The sequence below is a fragment of the Anser brachyrhynchus genome (genome assembly GCF_964034855.1).
Source record: "Anser brachyrhynchus genome assembly, chromosome: 8".
Classification (NCBI taxonomy): Eukaryota; Metazoa; Chordata; class Aves; order Anseriformes; family Anatidae; genus Anser; species Anser brachyrhynchus.
In genome coordinates, this window is record NC_137702.1 from 30767342 (window position 1) to 30791335 (window position 23994).

A 23994-nucleotide genomic window follows, 5' to 3' on the forward strand; every position below is an offset into this window, starting at 1 on the left:
AAAATCGTTGAATCACAGAATAACCTGAGTTGGAAGGGACCCACGAGGATCATTGAGTCCAACTCCTGGCTCTACACAGGACCACCCAAAAATCAAGCCATATGTCTCAGAGCGTTGTCCAACTGCTTCTTGAACTCTGTCAGGCTCAGTGCTGTGGCCACTTCTCTGGGGAGCCTGTCCCAGTGCCAGACCATCCTCTCAGTGAAGAACCTTTTCCTAACACCCAGCCTGAACCTCCCCTGTCACAGCTTCATGATGTCCCCTTGGGTATCAGGGCTATCATTTGTTATATTCACTACACTGCTAGGTGGAGCAGCAAAATTGTTTAGCCTATGTCCTCAGTGGAGCTGACAGCCATGTCTACAATTGGGCCTTCCAGTGCTGTGCCCTGAGCACAAACCAATCTCTTCTTGCTGACAAGCAGTGAAGATTTGATAATTGTCATTCTTATAAACCCCCTTTTAAAAATTCCACTTATTCTTCCTACTTTCTTATTTCCAACGTTCTTATGTTAAAAAAAAAAAAAAAAGTATTTCTTGTAGCATTCTTTACTGTTAGCATGTGGTAAAATTGAGGACTTCAGAGAGTTAGAATTTCTTATAACTGTCTCTAAAAATCCAGTGCATTTTTGGACATTTAATCCAAATAAATCATATTCCTGGTGTTTCTGGCATGTTTAGTACACTTTGCCTGTCGTATACAATTGCAGTTTGGGGTTATAGTCAGCTTCCCTCATTTGCCACTGCCTTCACTCCTGTTTGTTGCCACATTATGTTGGTGATTTTTCTCTTCTTTTTTTCCCTTTCTAAATCTAAATCCATTTTTGTTGTTGTCATGTTTTTGTGTGTGTGTGTTTGTGATAGAACTATTGGTTCTTCTACATATTACAAATATCAAATCTGTGTTTCTGTTTGACTTACCTCACTGCCTATCTCGCTTACCTCTGCCTTTATAGTAATGTCATCTTAAAACCCATGCTTCTCATCTTTTTTTGTTATTGTAATATTCCAGTTTTCTTCTTTCATGAAACGTACCAGAATCCATCTGATTAAATGCACTAATATTCATTCTGTTTATCGTCTGAGTGAAATGCTCCTCCATATAAGGGAGACCCAGGAGAGAGCTATGAATGTTTACAGCAGAAAAGACATTGGAATTGAGTTTACAAATCTTTGTGAAACAGTTAAATAAAAAAAAAAAATAAATGAAAGAAGTATGAGTGGATGTGAATTTATAGAGCAAAACTCTGGTCCTTCTGAATCCAGCAATAAAATTGATAATTAATCTGGATTTTACCTAGAGCATTTAATCTTAGAAATAATATATATACGTATATATATATCAATAACCAGCGTGTAACTAACAAAATCAATCTTCTTGCTCATTTACTTATTAAGTATGGTATTCCACTTCATGTAGCTTTGCCCTTTATACTATTAAAGTATCATTAGTAAGCTTTTGGATGTCTTTGTGAAATGTCTAGCATATTTTGAACATTGTGATAGTACAAACAATGACTTGGTCATGTCTTCTCTGTTGCTGTAGTTTGTCATTCCTTTGTCTTTATCATATTTTAGAAGGTCAGAAAAACATTGCTGTCCAAAACACTCCCCTTTTCCTTAGGCCCTGTCAACTTTCTGCTGAATTCTAGTACCAGATACTTTAGAAGAAGGCTAAAATATCTGGTATTAGGCAGCAAACCACCTCTAGAAAAACCCTCCACATATAGTGGTTATATTTATGAAACATGAGGGTTTATACCCTCTATTCAACTTATTCTAACTAGAATTTAAGTGTGAATATTATTATTAGCTACACAAAAGTTCAGTACTTTTAAAAACCTATTAATCTTACTGCCACAATTATATTTTGTTTCCCAAAATAATCTCCTTTGATTATCAGTACATTTAGATGTTTCACTTTCATTGATTCTTTCCTTTTTATTTCATGAGCATCTAATAACTAATAGTCTGTGTAGTCCAGCAGCAGTAGTAACAGTGGTATACACTTAGCGAAAGACTAGGAATTAGGCAGCACACAGAGATACTCTCTCCACTACCTTTTCCCAAATTCAGTCCTGAGTTCAGAGCTGCTGAGAAAGAGAAGAGCATCTACACTTGCAGAGGATATCTTTTCCAAGAATACATCTGAACACTTTTTGACATTCACAACATTCTAGGGAAGCAAGTTATAAAATTTAATTAATCATTGTGTAAACAATATTTCTTGCTGTTTCTGTCAAGCCTGCTGCCTGATCATTTCCTTCAATATCCATTTGCTATTTTCTTAACAAAAATAGCTGGATGACTTTCCCTGTTCACCTAACCATACCATTCATGAAGGCATATACCGTCTTCATTTTATTTCAAGAATCTTTGTAAATTTAATCTCTCCTCTATTGGAAGTCATTCCATATTTTCAGTAATTTATCTTGCTTTTTTCTACACCCTTCCTAATTCTTTTCTAAAAGATTGTGATGGTCCTCGTTATTCATGTTACAAAACAAATGTTTTTGTATAGATGAATAATAATTTTTTTCTTTTTTACTTTTTTTTTTTTTTTTTTTCCTGATGAAGCCAATCTGATTTGCACATTTGAGTTCTGCTAAACCATGACCTGATATTTTCACAGAACTCAAGCAGTCTTTCCTGTGTGGTAGTCATTCATTTAGATTTCAGCATTTTACATGTATAGTTTGTTTTGTTTTCTCCCTTGCATATTGCTTCAATTTTTCAGAACAGAATTTAACTCGCCATTTTATCATTCAGTCACAGAGTATCATGAGAGCTTTCCACAATTCTTCACGGTCAGCTTTTGTTTTTATTACCATGAATAATTCAGCATCATCAGCAAACTTGGTCACCTCGATAATCACTCTTTTTTCCAGATCATTTAGGAATATGCTGAACAGCACGGGTCCCTGTGGTACACTACCAATGACCTCCTTCTTCTGTAAAAAAATTATACTATTTTTTCTTGGCCCTTCACATCATATCGTGTAGTAATCTGACATTAATAACTAATAATAAGTTATTCATTTATCAAAGAATGTACCTGATAGTCCTGTATCACTCTATTCTCAAGAGTTGTGGGCAGAGAACTCCAACAAATTCTTTTTTTGAAACTATTATGTTGTTTCAATCAATCCTAAACAACAAACTTACTAACTCCTGTAAAGAATGTTATACTTTTTGCTGTTATATACACTTGTAAAGTAAAAACTCTTCATTCATTCCATATCACCAAACTAGATAGCTCTATCATCTCTTTAGTTTCCTCATATTAACAGTGATGTTGCGTAGTATAACAGTTCCTCTGGATATTGTGGGAAAGGTTGATCAGTTTACTAGTCTTTGTTATATTAAACCACATTATTCTATCTTAAATCAATTCTTATCAACTTCATAAATTCCCTAGATGCCTTTGAGCAAAGTCCCAACATTTATTAGTAGCTATTCATCTTTTTGTGCTCCTGCAAACAATATCCTTAATCAACATTTCTTCCCAGCAGTCTGTGTTGATTTACTTTGTTTTATTGAACTAAGTTTTGAAGTGACTTGAGTAATTCTTACAAGCACAGTACCCTAAATAAAAGTCTCTTTTTCAACTTCAGGTCAGAACGTGTCTCGCTGGTCCAAGTTCCACAGGGTATTCTCCAGCATTTTATTTCTAGCCTCTTTCCTAGAAAGACAGCTTATTTGGAGGAAGGGAAAGAGGGGGAGCTGGGAGTGTTACTGCTCTCTACCATCTTAAATGCCAAAACATGTGACATATACTATACTTTACTAAACATTCATACGGATCAAGAAGTCGATTTTTGACAACTACATTATTATTTGCCTGCTCACCTTTCTCTCTTGCTTGTACAATATCCGCCTGGAAATTCATTTTCCAGAGCAAATGCACCTTTTTCTAACACTTATTAAATATATGTACATTTACCTTCATTAGGGCTAGAGATCAGTTTTACTTTTTCTTGCAAACATTATATACCAGAAGTGGTTGCTTATATCTTTCATACTGTAAGGTTGGCTTGTTCTTTGCCTCAGCCAGTTAGCAGCAGCACAAGGATGGTGTTGTAGTACAGGCATGACTGCAGCTCTCATCCTAGTGCAGTGTTCTGTCATGGAAACAGGTGAAATGAATCTTTTTTTTTTTTTTTCCTGAAAGCAAATATATGTCTGTGAGGTTATAAGGCAAAGGGGAGGAAGTTCTCTGCTTCTCGATCTAATAAAATGTATGGATCCCTCTGTTATCACAGATCGATAAGAAAGGCTGGCCTTGCCACTCTATAAGACCCAGCCAAAATATCCCAACAACAAAACAATGATTACTTTCCAAGTATGTTAATACAGTGTTAGCCATTTTTGAGAACCTAGTTTTTCCCCGACTGTACGTGCAGTAGGTCTGACCAGCACTGAGGAGGATGGCTCCCTTTCATGATGTGTGGTTTGCCATCTTTACTTGCAGACAAAAGCGAGCTCAGACCAAACATTTAAGCCACAGCCTGAGTAAATAATTCCATACCTGACAAGTAAGCTGCAATAGATTAGCAGTTTGTATCACAAAACTATGCTTAGATGTAAGCTAAATGGGCTGCTTAGACGTATTTTGACTCACCCTCTGCCCAACTCACAGGCCAACCTCAAACTGAAGACTTTCTGTGATGTATACAGAGAGCCCAGGCCTGTACAAGGTCTGAGGTTGCCTACATGTACAAACATGGTAACTATGATTAGTAAAAAGGTGGCAAAAAAGAAATGAACTGGTTTTTGTTTTAAGAAATGAACAGCATGTTCAACACCAGAAATTAAAACCCCCGGTAACATAGTAAATTGAAGCAATATGTTCTCAAAAAAAAAGAAAGAAAACTCACAGCAATTTCAAAGAATGCACAGTTGGACTGAAAATGGGACTTTTGATATTGATTTCAGGAATCCACAACTTGAACTCTGAACTCTAATAATTTAAAAGGAGTAAAAAGTGTCTCACAGTAATTTTTGAAAGGTCATGTAAGTGACGGATGAGCTCACCTTTCCACTTTACTCTTTCATGTTAGAAAATGGAATTATTTTTGTAGATTTTTTTTCAAAATTGTGCTCTCACAACATCCCATCCTACAGAAGTTCTTCCAAACCCTTTTACATCTTACACAGGCACAATATTAGGCTTATTTAATAGGGATTATTTTGCAGACTCCTACAAGAATGTGTACATTATCAAAAAGAATATCACAGAGGAAAAATATTTTCAAATGGATGCTGTCCAGGGTGGTGAAAGATATTCAAAATATAAACTCTTTAAGAAAAATATCTTCAAAGAGGAAAACCCAGAGATGTGACTGTTTTTTAAAAATGAAAATCTTCAAAGCAGGCATCTCTTTCTGTGAGGAAATCCTCAAAGAGGCATTCCTCCAGAGTGATTTCATAACTTTGAAAGAAATAACCTATACCTAAAATTGAAGGCAATATTTCCTTGATATAGTATAAAGTGTTCTTAGAGGGAGAAATGCTGCCATTATTAACTACAGAGGTGATCAACCCCAACTTCTCACAAAAAAAAAAAGCATAAAGATTTTTAAAAACCTTTTAACATAATGTCAAAGTTATGAAACTACATTATTACAATATTTTTAACAAAAGTATTGGTGGCAGTATGCTCTTTCATCACTGGACAGGTAGTTTCACACACACTGCATAGCTGAAAACAGCTTCTTCATTTCTAAAAATGGCAGCAAGGAAGTTCATGGAGTGGAGGCCAAAGGAAATACATGTGTGAATCGTGAATTATATTCTCAAGCAGTAACAGAGATTTCGTAAATGTAAGACTTTTCACACAAGAATGGAGGTTTTCAGTACATTGCCCAGTTGAGAATAGGATGGCTTTTAAATCTTGACTGTTTTTCCATGAAGCGAATCCATTCTGTGTCACAGAGATCAGTGCCCGCCCCTCCACTCCCCTCATGAGGAAGCTGCAGGCCAGCATGAGACCTCCCCTCAGTCTCCTCCAGGCTGAAGAAACCAAGTGAATGCAGTTCCTCCTCATACATCATTCCCTCTAGACCCTTCACCATCTTTGTTGCCCTCCTTTGGAGGCGCTCTAATAGTTTTGTCTTTCTAACATTGTGGCATCCAAAATTGCATGCGGTACTCAAGGTGAGGCTGCATGAGCACAGAGTAGCGCAGGACAGTCTGACACACTGAAACACGATGTCTTTTAAGATGACTGCTATTGAAGCATTTCTTTGAGCAAAGCCAGGAGATGACCCTGCAGGATCACTCAAAGGGTCTGACTGCTGTGGCACACACTATTGGTGTATGAGCAAGCTGCAGCTGGCCCACAGCCAAGGGCAAACCAAAATGATTTTCTAGACAAGATGTTGGAGTTCAAAGCAGCCTGGAGAAAGACAATCTTTTTTTTTTTTTAATTGAAAAATTAAGAAATTAGAAGATAAAATACATATTGGACCACCTGAATGGCCATTTTCCCTCTTACCTATGAGGTCTTGGCAGCAGCATAGGTCGCATACTGTTCCCAGCCATGCAGACCATACAATCAAAAACCAGTAGAAATTCAATAACATCGTTTACCCAACTCTCCTTTAGTCTTTTCTCATGCTGTCCTCACACTCTCCTCACTTCAGGATTTGTGTACAATAAACACCCTTAACAGACCGCAGCTGAGGTGACACACTGACGCTGTGGTTTTTCATTGCTTTGCTGTACACACTCTTCCCACTCCTCTATTTTTATAGCAGCAGTTTATCTGGCATCACTTAAATATCTTTCTGTATTAAATATTCTGGATAAAATTATTCTTTCAGGCCTACTCATCTGAAATACTTTTTAACATATAAATTTCACAGAACTGTGATTCCTGTATGTTAGTGGGAGATTCAGTACATATGTATAGGATACAAACCTGACCCAAACAGCATACTCTATATGACAGAGGTCTTTCATAATTCTTTCTCTCATTTTGGGAGAGGCGAGTGCACCTGCAGTTCCAGCTTGGCAAGACTGGCCTGGTGAACGTAGAGCTTTGGTGTCATGAGCATCAGTGTCCAAGTAATTCTTAGATGATGCTTGAATACCACAGGTAGATCCAGTAACTTCCACTGCACCTTGGGCTACAAGGCTAAAAAGGCACCGAAAAGCAATCCATAAGCTAATGGTTTTGTTTTGGTGTTTTGTTTTGTTTTGCCTCATGCTCCACAGGAATTTCATGCTATGTTAGCTGCAATTTAAAGCTGACCTGTTTCAGCAAATAAAAATCCCACTTATGGGGACGTAGCAAGAACAGAACAGGGGCACCTCAGTAATTTTCCTTGTCAAGTCTAACTCTCCTTATCTTTGTAATTTGGAGAATAATAGAAAACTCCAAATGTTTCTGAGGGCACATATATTCCTCTCTAGCCTAAATGGTATTTTCCATTTGAAAATTGTAATTTGCTCTATCAACCATACAAAGCAGATACTGTTTTCTTTCTTTCATAACATAAACAGTTTTAGAAATGTTATGTGGTAAAAGGCACATCAGCTGACTCTGAGAATCTGAAAACAGGTGCCAGACAGAAGAGCAACAAGTCAGAGATGCAAGTCTGAAATAATCCTATAAAGTTCATTACTTTTTCAGAATGGGTATCATTAAAAAAAAAAAAAAAGCCTTCAGTTTGCCATTCCAAAAACTAATGTACTTTATAATTTTGAGAGTAATCTTCTGTGTAGTCTGCTGTCATTTAGGACTGCTGATGTAGCTGGAGAACAAGAGCAGCTTGTCACACTGCATTATTAACTGTCTGCTTGTAAACCTCAGAGACTTTCTGCCCACTTGTGACTTAATATCTCATTAACCTTTTACAATATCTGAACCCAACAAAGATATCTGCATTTTGTGAATAAACATCAGCTATCATCTCAACTTCTCTCATGAACAGCAGCAATATTTAACAGTATGAGATATAGTCCAGTGATACGCATACTCTTCAAAACTTAGATTGTAGCAATCTTGTTTATGGCAAATTTACATGTCTATACCATTTACTTATTTTTTATTTCAGATATCAGTCCAATATAATGCTTGCTGTCTAATGTTATGACTTAGGAACTATGTAAAAAAAATATATAGATATATATTTTAAAAGGTAAAACTGATCATTTACAGGCAATATAGGCATGGAGTGCCAGAAACAGAAGTCACTGTCCTGTGGTATGCAATCAAAATACTAGATTGCTCTGCTCCTGATGCAGGTTTTCAGACAGGCTGGGATGCCCGGGTAGTCATATTTTACACACGGGCAGGCAGAGTTAAGCCTTGGCCTTGAGGTGCAGGAGCTTGCTGGCTGAGGGAGTCAAGGCTGTGGACACCACTTGAGGATGAGCAGCATGTTCAGAGGCATGAAGTCTCTCACAGTTCCAACCCAACCTGAGCAATACAGCTCCCTCCTATTACACACAGACTGCTGAATAAAACAGGGCTATACACAAACACGGTCCTAAGAGCTGTAGAGACTCTGTTTACATATCTCTAGACGTCTTTTTCAGCTCTGGTACTGTTATTTTTTTCCAAACACCAATTGCCATGCACTCATTTTTGTTCTCAGTTGTATTTGTATCGCAAAATGTTGCTGAGATCATCCCAGACGTAAAGCTTAGGGACCACCAGACCTAAACCTTAAATCTCTGGCTTTTGATTGTCTAACAACACTACAGGCATGTTCTTAGTGCTAGAGAAACCGCAGACTTACATGCTCAGTTAAAAAGGAAAGTTTTAGTTTACAGTATGTTATTGTTCAGACTCCACGTATTTTCATTATTGGCAAACAATAAAATAAAACACCATCACAGTATCTAGCTACCCAGCTTACTCCTTACTTGCAACATGCTTCCTCACGCTGCTACTTCTGGAATTAGATGTGACACCCTATGTAGTGCCCTATTAGGACCATAGTCAGTTGGACAAAGTATTGATATTGCAGCTTGACAGTAGCAAAAACATAAAGCCAACAACAATTTCAGGAGTAATATCCATACTCTTCTACATTTTCCTCTTTTAGCTGTTTTCACTCTATTTTTCTTGTAAGGACACGTAAAATAAAGTAGGCTGGGGTTCACCAGAATTAACAAGTTAATAGCATTCATATGTTAGGAGGGCTTATTTTTCTCGAAGCAAATTAGTCTGAACATTAGTTAAGGTACTCAGACAAGTATAGTGAAGGCTTGACTAGAACAGTCTATTCTGGAGAGGTTTGCAACAAAATGTCAAGATGTAATAATACATTGTACTTAGATGTCAGAAGCACCTTTCATCCAAAGATCACAAATGTGGTACCAGTAAAAAAATAAGTCTCACAAGTCCTCTGTAAGACACATAATAATCATTGTATGTTTTTACTATTGGACATACCAATTCACTTCAAGTCACAGAAGAGCATGGTAGCAGAGGAAGAAAAAGATGTTTAGGGTTCAGTCCCAAGTCTTCCACAGTAACCACTGTCAAAACTGTCATACTGGCAGTGGGATTCTTTGGTAACAGGACAATCATGCCTTTGAATTTTATATCTCCAACAGTATAATACTCCGTAAAGAAATTAGTTAAAATGCATATTTTATGGGACTTCAACAAGTTGTATTTTAAATTCACAAATATTCCAGAATGCCTAGATTCTGATCAGCTCCCTCCTCTATGGCGGTGTTACACTGCATATTCTCAGCTTTCAGTGAAAAATATAATGATCCCAACTATTATGGTTGGAAAGATAATTTTTAAATCATTTCACTCCTGGAGGTACAGACAGCCTGACACATTAGCTGTCTGGGAAGTGTGAGCTGCCTTACTAAACTGAAGCTGAAAAGTCAGCTTAAATATATAAGTATCAAGATTTTTTTTTTTTTAACTCTTTTAGTGACTGTCAGAGTACCTGTAAAAGGTAGGACATTGAGTAAACCACCCCAAACCTATTATCATCATTAAATGATTGATTGCTATCATATATAGTGTCTATCAAGAGCCAATAATAAGCCACAAGCATTAATCCCAGTTATAGGCTTGTATAAAGTATGGCACGTTTATAGATTCAGTGCAGATTTGGACATTGTCTTACCAAAAATAGTATTTCACGTCTTAATGGTCAATGATTTTTAAGTAGTCTCATTAAATAGAGAGGATTTTGGCACCAAGGGTATGGGAAAGGGGCATCTCCAAGAACAGTAGGGACACCAAATCATCACAGAATCACAGACTGGTTGAGGCTGGAAGGGATCATCTAGTCCAACCTCCTGCCGAACAGGGTCACCTACAGCACATTGCATGGGATCGCATCCACATGGGTTTTGAGTTTCTCCAGAGAAGGAGACTACACCTCTCTGAGCAACCTGGTCTTTACTGTAAGGGTGACAGCACTGGAAGAAGTTCCTCATATTTGTCTGGAACTTCCTGTGCCTCAATTTGTGCCCGTTGCCTCGTCCTGTTGCTGGGCACCACTGAAAAGAGTCTGGCACCATCCTCTTCATACCCTCCTTCAGATATTTACATACATTGATAAGATCCTCTCTCAGTCTTCTCCAAGTTAAATAAGCCCAGCCCTCTCAGACTCTCCTCATATGACAGATGCTCCAGCCCCCTAATCATCTTAGCAGGCCTCTGCTGGACTCGCTCCAGTAGCTCCAGATCCCTCTTGTACTGGGGAGCCCAGAACTGGACACAATACTCCAGGTGTGACCTCACCAGGGCTGGGCAGAGGGGCAGGATCACCTCCCTCTGACTGCTGGCAACACTCTTCCTAACGCAGCCTCGTATACCATTGGCCTTCTTGGCCACAAGGGCACAGTGCTGGCTCATGGTTAACCTGCTGTCCAGCAGGACTCCCAGGTCCTTCTGCACAGAGCTGCTTTCCAGCAGGTCAGCTCCAGCCTGTAATGGTGCATGGGGTTATTCCTCCCTTGGTGTAGGACCCTGCACTTGCCTTTGTTGAACGTCATGAGGTTCCTCTCTGCCCAACTCTCCGGCCTGTCCACGTCTCTCTGAATGGCAGCACAGCCCTCTGGTGGATCAGCTACTCCTCCCGGTTTTGTATCATCAGCAAGTTTGCTAAGAGTACACTCCGTCCTTCAGCCAGGTCACTGATTGTGAACTTCCATGAAAAGTGGTTTCAAGGATGGTGGCTAAAATCACAACGTCCCATCTCAGCAGCTGTGACGATCCATAAATCCAGGTCACTGGAGCCCTTTTGCAATGCCCATTTCCAGGTATCGAAACGGAAGCGGCACAGTTTAGGCAGTGGTGATGCAGGGGTCTGTGGGGAAGAAATACATTTTGGATGACCTGCATTAGCCACACAGACAGCAGAACATGCAGAGAGAAGACAACTGAAAAAGAACTACATTCTGGTTTGTCCTCTACATTTGCAATTGTCATAGCTTGTTAATAAAAGCATCCAGATTTTAATTAAGCTGAAAGTGATGTAGCATTTCAGGCAGAGCAGCATCGACTCCCCAGATCTTGCTGCAGAACACAAGTCTTCTTAATTCTGGATACATTGGACCTTTATTAAATGTCACAAAAGTAAACGTAGTTTGGAGACGTGGAGAGCTACTTCTATGGCCAGTTTTTTACTTAATTAAAATGTAGTTGTACCAACAGAAATTCTAATATGACTTGTAATTAAAAAACATTACATTCTGTATTAATTCACCCTTCATTACAATTTCAACAAAAAATAGAAAACAGCACTCCTGAAAAGACCAAGAAGGAGAGAGATTGCAGAAGGCCCTCTGTGAAACTGTCACATTCATGCAAGGGGATTGCTGATCAGTTGAGAGGGAAAGCTGTGGAAGAGAACCTTTCTGCAATATTTTTCTTTCACAGCCTGGTAGAGCTGCTAGAAGGAATTCCTGGCAGGAGTAATGCTGCCCATAGCTGAGAAGCAGCAAGCTTTTAGTTACGTGCTTATCCCCTGAGTCACTCCATGGCAGTCTTTTACCTTACTGCCTTGCCCCAGTGTACATCCTTATAAAGAAAGAAGCAGTACTTAAGTATATCATCAATATCAGCATGGCATTAAGATGATCAGTCCCAGGCTTGTTGTGTACTACCTTCCTCTTCCAGACTAGCACAACTAAACTTTCTTTTTCTCTAAGCACACTTCATTTAACGTGATATAAAAAGAAAATTTTAGCTTGTAGAAATACTGCATTGGTTATCAGAATGAGTGTGCATGGGTGAGGACATGAGCAATAGATAAGTAGAAAAAAGCAAAATATGGTTATTTTTTAAAGATATTAGTGCTGATAACATAACAGTCAGTTTATTAGAAGCCAAAGTGTAGAATACCATTTTTATGCAAGGAAGAAAAACAAACAAACAAAAAAGATGTTTGAAGTTTAACAGGGCAGTTAGTAACCTGCAGCAAGTTCTAATATTCACAAATAAGCACAGGTCAAGACCGTATATTACCCATCTTTGAATTAGAGATGGCAGCTGAAGCTGCAGCCACCACACGGTGCAGGCTTGTGGTAGAGGCAGCACCCTCCCAGAGCAAACAACCAGCCACGCCTGGGGAGCCGTGGTCCCACAGGCAAGACCACGGCCCTGCTATGGTGACACTCAGTCCAGGCTCCGGGGTACGCTGCCTTCCCACGCCTGCTGTCCCTGCAGCATATCAAGCTTTCTTCATGTCAGGTTTATTTCAATGTTCTACCAAATGCAGTTCTTGTATCCCTCAACAAGCTGCAACAATGCACGTTACAAGTCTTGGAAATGCAGAAAGTGGCATTTACTGGTAGTGTACATCAGGCCATGCCCTATTTCTTTGAGCATCATTTATTCCAGCTTCCATAATATCTTACAATAAACAGTGAACTTTTTTTTTTTCTTTAACTGTAAAAGGATGGAAAACTTTTAATGATTGTCAAGATGAGCATCTCATTACTGAACCTACAGCCAATTCACCATGGAGAATTTTTGTTTAAAAGGCAGCTCGTTCAAGCCAGGCTGTGGTTCATCCTTTGAGACACCCAGCTCGCACACTACTGCTCCTTCCTTTAAGTTGCAGTAACTTTGTCATCTGCCTCTAGCAATACTTTGGGATGTCACACATCAAAACACAGCTTTTCTTCGTTCATCCTAATAGGTAGCAAAGAGTTCAGAGTTTTTAGGTTCAGAGGCTGATGTAGTCTTGTTTTGACCCTTCTCAACATAGTGAATGCCCTGCAGTGCTCTGCGCTGGAGTGCAGCAATCGCAGCAGAATTCTCATCAATCTCATGGAGAGAGGCAGCACATTTGAGCTGCACCATAGCCTAAGAGCACTGCCCCTGTATCTTAAAATCTGATGTTGCAGCCCATTTGCTGCAATGGTAGATGCCTCAATAGCTGCAGTTAGTCTTGCTGAATATTCAGCAGTAGCGCTGTGTTCCTCATTACTGCCAGCTCTAAGTTTATTGGCAGCATTTAATATCTTTTAATTAAAAGCAAGCAGAAGTAACAGTATACCTTAACCAAATGTTGTAAATAAAAGCGGCTTGTTTTTCTTTTCTGCTTGGAATGAGAAAGCCATTACCACCGCTATGGCATGGCAAGAAGTGCATTTTCTATCTGTTGCTGTTTCTGGTTTGGATGCAGAACTTGCCAGAGTGACAGACAGCATTGCACGTTCAAGCCTGCATGGTCAGCAGCTCTGTGCTTCCCTGGGCTCAGAAACTTCAGCTACTGATGGATGCTAACTCTATGCAATAGATGATAATAATGCTTTGGTTTTATTTAAAATGCTGGTTTTTTCCTACACCTAGCACTTGACAGAGGTACGTATCATTACCATCATTTTGTAGATGAAGAAGTTGAGACAGGGTAAGCTATTGTGACTGGTCTACTGTCACAGTGCTGAGGTTTGAAGAGCATGGCTTTTCTTGGACCAATTCAAGCTCCTTGAAGTCAAAATCAAAGTAATGAAAAAATGTGTTTTCTTCACTGTGAGATTTTTCACTGGCCTGCCACTTCGATGTACGACAAAACTTGCATCAGACAGAAGGATAAGAAATGAGAAGGTAAATGAAATATATGAAAGTATAAGAAAAAGTATTATGAAGTGAAGCAAAATGTGAATAACAAAAAAAAAGGGGCTATAGATTTACAAATGAGGTAAGAGACCTCTAAGGAAGACACATCATCTGTCTTAGACAATTTCTGCAATCCAACTTAGGTGCGATGCAGTGTTTCACCCCTCAACTACTGTTGGCCTCTTATCCAAAACAGTGGAGAGCTGCACACCCCTTTCCCTCATCCATCAGGGTATGAAACATACTGCCCATTACGGAAAAGGCACATTTGGTTATATGACAGGACACGCATGGGGTCCTAGTTACACAACCGCTCATGCAACCATCATGCAACAACACATGGCATTTTTTCCAGGAAGAAAGGATAGCAACTAATAAGCAAGGTCAGTTGTTCTGGAAGACCCCGAGATAGCGATTTCTCTGCTTTTCAAAAGTTAGGAGCATAAGTTTCTTTCTTCTAAAGTAGAAAGTTTAAAAAAAAAAAAAGGGGGGAGGGCAATCTATCTTATACATCTAATGTTAGATGCTTTGCTATTAACTACAGAGTGCAAAAATACACCTGTAAAACTCTGACTTTCTTGTTCTGCAATCACGTTAATCATTTTGATTTACACACAAGCTGCTTAAGGTTAGACATGCTTCATCTCCTGCACACTAGCCATTCAGACAGCAAATGTTTGGGGCCATTTCCACAGCTTCTTACTTTTAAGGAATCTCAGCTGCAAGCAACAGATAGAGAACATAAATCATTGGAGAGCCGGCCGATCCCTGCTGAGCTCCATGCCAAGCATCCTGTGGTGCCGTTGGCCTGCTCTGGTTTATGCCATCCAGCAAAGAGCACGGGGCCCAAAAACACAGCCTAAAGCCTGCCAGATACACGACCACCTCCGGGTTGGCTGAACAGCTGGATTACTCTCACAGTAGGGCTCAAATATCACAACAACAGACATTATTGCTAAATAGTCAACAAAATGTCATTTGCAGTGCAAAGCAGCTGATAGTTACTACTTCAGAGCTGTATATTGTTGCATGAATAGAAGCCAAAACTACTCTTTATGATAAAGTTAATGGTGTACAGTTTGTAAGTTAGTTATAACAACACCTCAAGCATTTCTACAAAACTTAATTTAATATTCCAACTCATTAAAAATCTTATTATAGAAACCACTTACAGGCTTTATAAACACATTTTTGTATTATTAGGGAAGGATCTTAATAAAGAACAGTTTCAATGCAAAAATGCACATGTAGAGTAAATTGCTTATGGTAAAACTAGCTAAATGAAATTTGCTGTCAGAAAAGCTCCCGACTAGTTTCTTCATCTGTGTTACAAATGTGCTATGTTTTTATGTATGTAGACCTTTTTCTAATCGAAAGAGCGTACCAGAGAATTCCAGCAACTGAGATAATGGTGTTAACGTTGGTCATAATGATGTTCTATGAACCAAAATATCCCGGAGCAGTCAATGATGAGCACACACAGTTGATTATGACAATGGATGCAACTCCCATCCCTAGATATTTCTCTCTTTCAAGCTATACCAATTCTTTAATAGTAAAAATGAGAAACAATATTGAATCTTTGGAAAAGCCTCTTGTAGAAAACCAGTTTGGATCTACTTATAACAGTATTTGTTATGTTTAGCTACTAAATAAGCTACTGCTTTATTATTTTTATTTATTGCCAGCATACTGTGACGTTGTATGGTGATATACCAGTAAAATTATTCATTAAAAGAACTACCTGAAAGCGAACATGTTTCATCTATGTAACTGATTTTTAAGTGAGGCAATAGACTAACAGTGAATTAATGATTGCTTTGTCATCAGAATAGAAACCAGTAACATTTTGCATCAGAAATGCCATATTCTTCACCGGCATTACTGTTGTTGCTATTCATACTATGTAAATTTTAGAAACCTGTAATATTTACATCTGATATAACAGATATTTTCATCCTTTTGTTTTAAATTTTGTGCACTAACAGGCTGAAATAGGTATCATTTCAAACCTTTGTAAATAACAAAATTTGTTGTTTATAATAACACTTTAAATGTTGATCTGCAGATCCCTATCTTAATGAATTAGTAGCGTTTTCTACATGCAAAATAAATGCAAAAGGTCAGCTTATTATACAAACAAACTACTGTGATGTTAGAGAATTAATTTTGTTTTTCTGCTGAAACTGCATGCAGTCACAGAGGTTTATATGGAGAAATATTACTAAGTTTTGTTCAGTGACACACCAAAAATACAAAAAAAGAGCTAAGAAGTGCAGGTTACTGAAATTACTCTTACATGCAGTCAGATTGTTTTTAAAAACAAGCTTTTCAGATTATTTGACAGCAGACCTATAGCTGCAGCTAATACTCCATTTCTGCTTTCTCTTTCTCACACCTCTCTCCAGAAGTACTCTCGTGAGCCTGATGGAGCCAAATCACGCTCCCTGGGGGCCACAGACAGCCCTTCTCCATGAGGCAGTATCCAAACCAGTATTTCACACTTAGTTGTGGTCAGGCCACCTGGGCCAGAGAAAGGGGAGGAGGACCTGCTTCTACCTGTCTTCCGTGGTAGAAGAGGGGGCATGAAGAGATGGGAAAGGCTGGGAAAAGATGGGGAGTCAGAAACGTGGGGCACAGGATAGATCAGTAAAGATATTAATATGACATTAATTATGAAAACACTGAACCAGGCAGCAAGACCTGCTAAAGAGGCTTTGCAGGGAAAAACCAGGAATCCATAGCCCCTCATATGAGGGTCACAGTCCATATACATTAGTACCCTCCTTACCTTCTTCCTTTTTCCTCAGTGCTCACTAACAAGCTGTAGGCATATGGGGCTTTGCCTGGTCTTATTGTCTTCATCTCTCTCACGCGCATCTGGCCCTGTTCTTCCCTTCCAGCCAGAAATCACTTCCAAATGGTCCTGGTGGAAACAGACTCCCAGAGAAGCAGACTAGCTTGAGGAACCAAGTAGAAAGTAGCAAACACAGTCCTTAGGGTCCTCACCTGTGTGACTAACAGTGAATCCACACTCAGAGCAAAGTTCATAATTAGCTTTCTTCCTCATCACCATGCATGTGGAGAAGTGGTCAGCAGGTGGTTGTCCCCGCCTGCTTGCATCCCGTTGAGCTCTTCAGCCAGGAGGAGCCCTCTTGCATCTTGTAAGAGAATGAGGAGCTGTAGCAGACATTGCTGCTAACTTCTGGAGGTTTTCTGCAGGGAGAAAAAGTAATTGATGCAATGGAGAATGATGTGAGGACAGAGCCAAGCACCCTGGGGGTTTCTCCTGGCCCCAAGGTGACATTGTCACTTCTCCATGCTAACCCAAACACCCCAGGAAAGCATTTCAATAGTATTTAGCTGCAGTCTGTGCCTGGCGGTGCTTTACATAGTTTGTAAGAAATGAGTAAGTCCAGTCCTATGTAGCTCTGTTCTCCCCTTGGCCTTTCTAAGCTTTCCTGGTCTGTACCACTTCTGCTTTACCTGGACACTCCTCAGCAGTCTGACCTCAAGGGGTGGAGGGGAAGACATTTGGGTATGGCACTAACAACAGAGAAACTTATTTTCCTTGCAGAAAATGCACATTTTGAAGTCCAGCAGGGATGGACTTCCTCCATCGTGCCTGTAACCCTCTACACCAGAGGAAAGGAAAGTGGAAGGATTTGCTCTAGCGTGAATAAAACCTTCAGTACTGTTTGCCTGAGATTTTTTTTTTTGCAGTAACGTGTTCTGTTTTTTTGTTTGTTTTGTTTTGTTTTTTTTGGGGGTGGCTTTTTTGTTGTTGTTTTAAACAAACTTTGGGAAGTCAGTATTGTATTTCATCCTCTAGTGCATTTGCTCATGACCCTTTCATTTATCGCAGAAATAGGTCTTACAAGTATGGAAGACACATAAGATTTTTTTTTTTTCCCTCTCTTTTCAATATCTATTCCATTGATGCTGCCCTTGTGGGCTTTCTGTTGCTGTACCTCACTCCCAATGCAAATGTCATCATCAGGTAAAAATAAACTTTAAGACTACCTAAAAGACTACCTAACAAAGTAGCTTTGTTTGCCTTTAGCAATTTAATATATCTTCAGCATAGAAAGTTTGCCTGCATGTGGATGAAAAAGCTTTGGTGCATCTGTATGCGCTCCTGATCTGACTTTTCTCTCCTCTGGACCCATGGGCTGAACTGATTTAAAGGTGCCTGATCATCTTCTAAGTACATAGCCACAAAGTTCAGCTGGTGCTTTGTGATTAAATCTTCCCTCAAAAGCCAGAAAGCTGAAGTGACAGCACTAAGCCTACAACGAAAGTGCCTTTAGCAGTTCCTTTGTGTGGCATCTGTCGATGCAGAATCCAAGAAATGAAATCCAAAGAAAAAATATAGTTATAATTATAAATATACTCCTGCATTTCTGTAAATGCTTGATATTTAATCAAAATAACAAATATTCATTCCTTACCAGGACTTACTGATGTGAGCCAGAAGAAGATTGAAATGTTGGTTGTTTTTTTTTCAAGCCACAGATGTTATGTTATCTCAGGGAAATGACAGCAGGTTCTGAGGCAGAATGTTGAACTTTTCTACCGTGTCTACGGTGCCATCAAATAGGTTGTCGTGATCCTGGTTCTTACTGTGATGTGCCAACAAAACTAATTTTATATCACTTCTTGGAGTTCCATAGCAGGATGCTATTCACTGCTAATGTATTTTGGTTCATATATATACAGAAAGAATCTGTGATAGGTGACAGTATATCACCTTGTTATTTTTAGTCCAAGTACATAATTTATGTTATTTACTGTTACTGGGGCTCCACGACTGATTCAGGACTGTGATAGTGACTCAAATCAAGTTAGAAAAAGAACATTAGCATTACAGTCTGTACAAACTATGAACCAGAAAATTCAGATTCAATTTGGGGGATGAGAGAAGGCTGGAGATGCTTCACCTGCTCCTAATAATGCCGTGAGTGCTACACAACCAGATATGTTAGATAAGGATTTCCTCTTTGAAAGGCAAGCATAAATGAAGAGGACTAGTGCTCTGATGATGCAGAATTACATAGCTCTGTTGAAATAATGGAGCTACAATGATCCAGCAGGGTATCTGGAGACAGTTTAAAGATACTGTTTCCATGAAATTTGTCTGGACCAGTTAAATCAGCAAGACAAGATAGAGCTGGCAAATAATCAGAAAACATTTTGCCTGACAAAATTCAAAACTTCCATTTCTGTTTTTTTCTAAAAAGCAAAGGATGGGCAGGTGGGCTCTATTTGCTCCTCCTTTATTTCAACCATTTAAATAACCAACCAATTGCCTTACTATTACTGCATCCTGCTGCATCAGTTATCCTTTTTTTTTCTTTTTTTTTTTTTTTTTGTGACTGATATATTAAATATTGGGGATTGGGTTTTATTTACTGCTCTCACTTTCTGTAATCCAATCAACCGAGTCTTCTCAGCTGCCCTTAAATAAAAGTAAATAATATTTCCTAAATCATTAGTAGACAAGTCCTCAGTGTTCATTGTTAGATCTAAGCTAGAGGGTATTTTATGTGACCAGAAGCAGATCACTGTCAACAGAAAAATTAGATGTTACATCACAAAACACCTTTAAGCATATCTCCATAGATAGTGCATACAAATATCACATTTTTTGAAATGGAAAAGAAATCCTAGAATAAAATCCTACCATCCAATCCAAGTAACATATTCTAGGTATGTGGATGAAATGATGCACTAAGAAGTCATAATGTATAATTAATAATTACCACATTTCTCTCCTCAAAATCATGCTTATTCCCATGAAGTCAGACCTATTTCCTGATCAAGCCACTGTTCTGCTAGAAAAAAAATTAGATGCAATGTATACTAAACAGTAATGAATAACTTAAAGTCTTGCTTTGCATATCCATAATGCTCTGATTCCAAGGATTTCAGATCATGCTTCATAAACTTTAATTGAGCTGCCTATCTCCCTATGACATTGGAAAAGATTACTTCCTGTGTTTTATAGAGAGATGATAGCACAGAGAAATACAGAGGCAAATCCTGCCCTCAAGCAAATGGCCACAGAGAGTCTCCTCATTACCTTACCAGTACAGTGCTGCTCTGCAAGCGCTACTCTGAATTTATTTTACAGGTAAGGAACAGAGGAGGATGGTCTAGCTATCAGTGCTGAGGAGCCTTGCTGTTCCTTGAGGCTGTCTGGGGAAGCAGGCGGGATCCTCATGAAGCAGGGAAGGGCTTCTCTCCTGCACTGCCAGCTGGCAACACCCACATGGGGTTAGCATCTGCCTCAGGAGCTCTGCAGGCTGAAGGCTGGGATTTTTTTTCCCTGCTCCTCTCTATATGTTACCAGCCAGCACACTAGCAGCTGCAAATGTACCCCTGGCAACTTAAAAATCCCCATTTCCATTATATTTTAAGTTCTCCATGACACAAGTGAAATAAGGAGTATACACAGAAGCAAATTCTACTGTCTCTTGAAATGATGGTTTCTGGGATGAGCCAAAAATTACAACTTTTCTTTTACATAGCTTTCATAGATTTCACATATCTTCAGTGGTTTCAAAGACTGTAGCATAAGCACAAGCAAACAACACATTCATGGTCTTCCGGTTTTCTAGGTTAACTCACCACTTACGTTGCTCTTATTGTTGTATTTGTTCTCTTCTCTGCTTTGCCTTATCTCCTGGCGAACTACAGACACCCATTCCAGAGCTCTCTTTCATCCTGCATGTGCAAAAGTACAACAGACAATGAGAAATACAGCCATTGCAGGTGGAGAAGTCATTTACCAAAAAAAAATAAAAATTAAAAAAAAAATAGCACAATTACCCGCTGACAAGGCTACCTACTTAAAAGCACATGATGTCGAAGTAGAAACCCACTGTAGCTAAGTTTAACAGGTGACTTTGCACATTTTGGTCACCCTCCCCACTGCTGTCCCAGACACCGTTATCAGCCTAGTTTCCACTTTGTGAATAACCTGGTCATTGCATGGAGGCCAGGGCAAGGCCGTACATGAAGCAGGATGCCCGAATCATCATTCGTTACTCAAATTTCAGTACCACGTAAGCTGAGCTGAGCACTGTGCAAATAAAAGGATGATCTTTCACCACAGGATGACAAAAAGTAGCCCAAAGAAACAAGTAACAGCTCCACTGTGATAACAGCATTGTTCTATTTAAGCCAAGGCGTATGTCTCAAACAGGTATAATCAAGAGTAATAAGATGTGATAAACAGCAGGGCACAAAGCATTTTGCTGGGGAAAAATGGGTGAATTTGACCTGTAGTTATTCTCAAGGCATACAACTAAGAGTGGTTTTAGCGTTGCCTCTCAGAGAAAGTCATTTAAAAACATTTTTTACTAAATTAATACTGTATTTGTTTCTTAGTAAATGCTTTATGTTGTATTTCTATTTCTAAACTTGTGGCACTACAACCTTGCTTTTCCAGCAAGTTCTTCTGTTTCCTTTTGGTTAAGCTATGGAGAGGCAAAAGGTCCCCCCGTCACCAGGAGAAATCACCTGCCCTTTTGGTGCTGCTCACCACAAAACCAATTCCTTTCCTGGCCTTTGCTCATTAACAGATAAACGATTAATACAATCAAAAAGATACTTTGAGCCTGCCCCTAGGCACAGCTGCTCCTAGTACTCCCCACACCCCGCCAAGCCCCACAGCACGCAGCAGCAGGGAGCTCACGGGCTGCTGCTGGCTTCCCCCCACAGCAACAGCGCCTGCTACCACAGCGAGGCCTGCAGGCCGAGAGCCCGGCCCACAGCTACGTGTAGCTCTTTGGAGCCGCTGCATCTGGGGTGGATAAACTGAATTTTTGAGGGGACTGTTGCCACAATAGAAATAGCAGCAAGCAGCATGTTTTTGTGCAGTACAGTTATAACCAGTAGCATCCCCAAATTGCTGTGTGACAGCCACGGGCTAGCCTCCCCACACAGACGACTTGGAAAAGGCTCCTGAACGTGCATAAATTTACAGTATCTGCCCACTGCTAAGGAAGAATTACATTTGAAGCTGGCTTTCTTAGGGTTCTTGTTTAGCTGTTTATTCTGCCATTATTGGAGATCAATACCTCTTCAAAGGGAAGATTTTTATGAATGACTGCAGTAATATTTAAACTCCAAAGAAATTACTTAGAATTCCAATTTGTCCCCAATTCTCCCGAGTACCCCAAGGTCACGTCCTGTCAGGGCAGAGCAATATCGTTGACTGAATCTGTCTGAAAAAGGAGAAGGCAGGGCAGCAGGTCAGCTATGCTCTCCAGGTTACTCCTGTTTATTATGGCAGGCTTCGTAACCTGGGGAAATGGGCTTTTGTTGCTCCCGCTGATCTCATTTTCTTGGCATGTGCATGCTAAGCAGGAAAGCAGATGAACTCTTGAAAAACAAAGACACTTTTTTAATGCAAATGCTTCTAGTAACTCGGAATAAAGAAATATGGAAAGTATAGGCTATATAAGCAGAATTGTTTTGACACAAAGAAATGTTTAGCATGACTTTCCATAAAGCAGCTGCGGCTCTGTGAAGTCAGCAGAACTGTAAAGTGACAACATCCAGTGTTTATTGTTTGTAATTAGTGATTTCTCTCCCCACTTCAACTTCAGTGTCCATATTACTGTGTACAAACCCAGCACAATTATCCTCATTTATGGATAGTTGGAAAACTATCTTCTCCCAGAGATTATAGTCCAAAACGATTGTGTGTGTATGTGTGTATTCAAAGGTAGTAACATTGTGGGTAGGCTATAGGCAATTTAAAAATAATCCTTCTGTGAAGGTAATAGCTGAACTTTTTGTAAAAAGAAAGCTTATAATACTTTATAACAAATAGATTAATATAAAGAATAGATTACGTAGCCTTTCAATGACATGAAGTGCAGGACTGAGCATGCAATTTTCTGATGCGATATGAGCTCTCATCAAGCAGGAGGCCAGCTTAGTTTGGCAATTAAAGGAGGCACAATAAGAAACACCTGGACCTCTGTACCTCTTTTGCAGAGAGCAAAGAGCTCAGAAGGTGTTCGCTGCTGCCTGGAAGAATGGCTGTGGTAGCACGTGCCACCACATGGAGGTGGGATGGTTCAGCCCGCATGGACATGCGACGCTCCCGCGTGAGGCAGTGGCTCCCATCCCAAGGCGGGAGCCCGGCTGTGACACTGGTGACACTGCGCCTGCTGCCAGGAGAACACACAGCAGAACAGGTTAGATTTATACACCATTCTGCTTCTTCAGTCATTGTTTTTTCATTTCAGAATGCTTCAAAACCTAGAATTTAAAGATTGCCTATGAAATGAAGTGGCCAGGAGAAGTGCTTGGCACCTGAACAAGAACCTTCGTTTTGATGAAAACAAGATGCCTTCTGCTTTTGACCTTTCTATTCTTTTACCACAGGGAGACACACCATGCTGTGAAAAGTTATTTCATAGCATAGCTTAAAAAAAATAAAAAAAATTAAAAAAAAAATTGTTGTTGTCATGTTTTTACCCACAAAGGAAGTTTGGATTTCTTTTTCTGCCGTTGCCAGGTTCTGCCCATCAGGAAACTCCCCCTGCCTCTGTGGTAATGGCAGCCGAGGCCCAGCTTGGACAGGGAGGCTCCGAGCCCGGTACCAGCAGTGGGAATCACTTCCATGCTGAGCTTGGGCAGCTGATGCCTAACATCATGCGAGGGCTGTGCTCATTCTCCACAGCAGCTCCTGTGCTTAGTTAGAAAACATGCGAGATGGTGTGTGATGGAAGGGCATGATCTTGCAACAGATAGATCATTATCACAGAGGCTAATTACCCTTTGCTGATTCCTGGACAAGGAGATTAGCATCAGTGAGGCTGGGAAATCTATCAAGAATAAAAAGAGACACAGAAGACAAACAATGGAAATTAGATCCCACAGTTAAACAAAGCAGCAAGACGTTTTCTGAGGCAGAATGAAGCC

The 23994-nt window shown here is 39.7% G+C and overlaps 1 long non-coding RNA gene across 3 annotated transcripts; it reads right to left on the bottom strand.

Moving 5' to 3' along the window:
- Window positions 1–7156: 7156 nt before the first annotated feature.
- Window positions 7157–22963, bottom strand: LOC308199235. 3 transcript variants are annotated; one of them, XR_013954523.1, is made up of 4 exons: window positions 21493–22963; window positions 20683–20778; window positions 16844–17268; window positions 7157–11293 (listed from the first exon to the last, which is right to left on the bottom strand). It is a non-coding gene; the product is annotated as an uncharacterized lncRNA (long non-coding RNA). The 3 variants fall into 3 exon arrangements; XR_013954524.1 differs by having other exon boundaries at window positions 21070–22963; XR_013954525.1 differs by having other exon boundaries at window positions 21035–22963.
- Between the last annotated feature and the right edge of the window lie 1031 nt (window positions 22964–23994).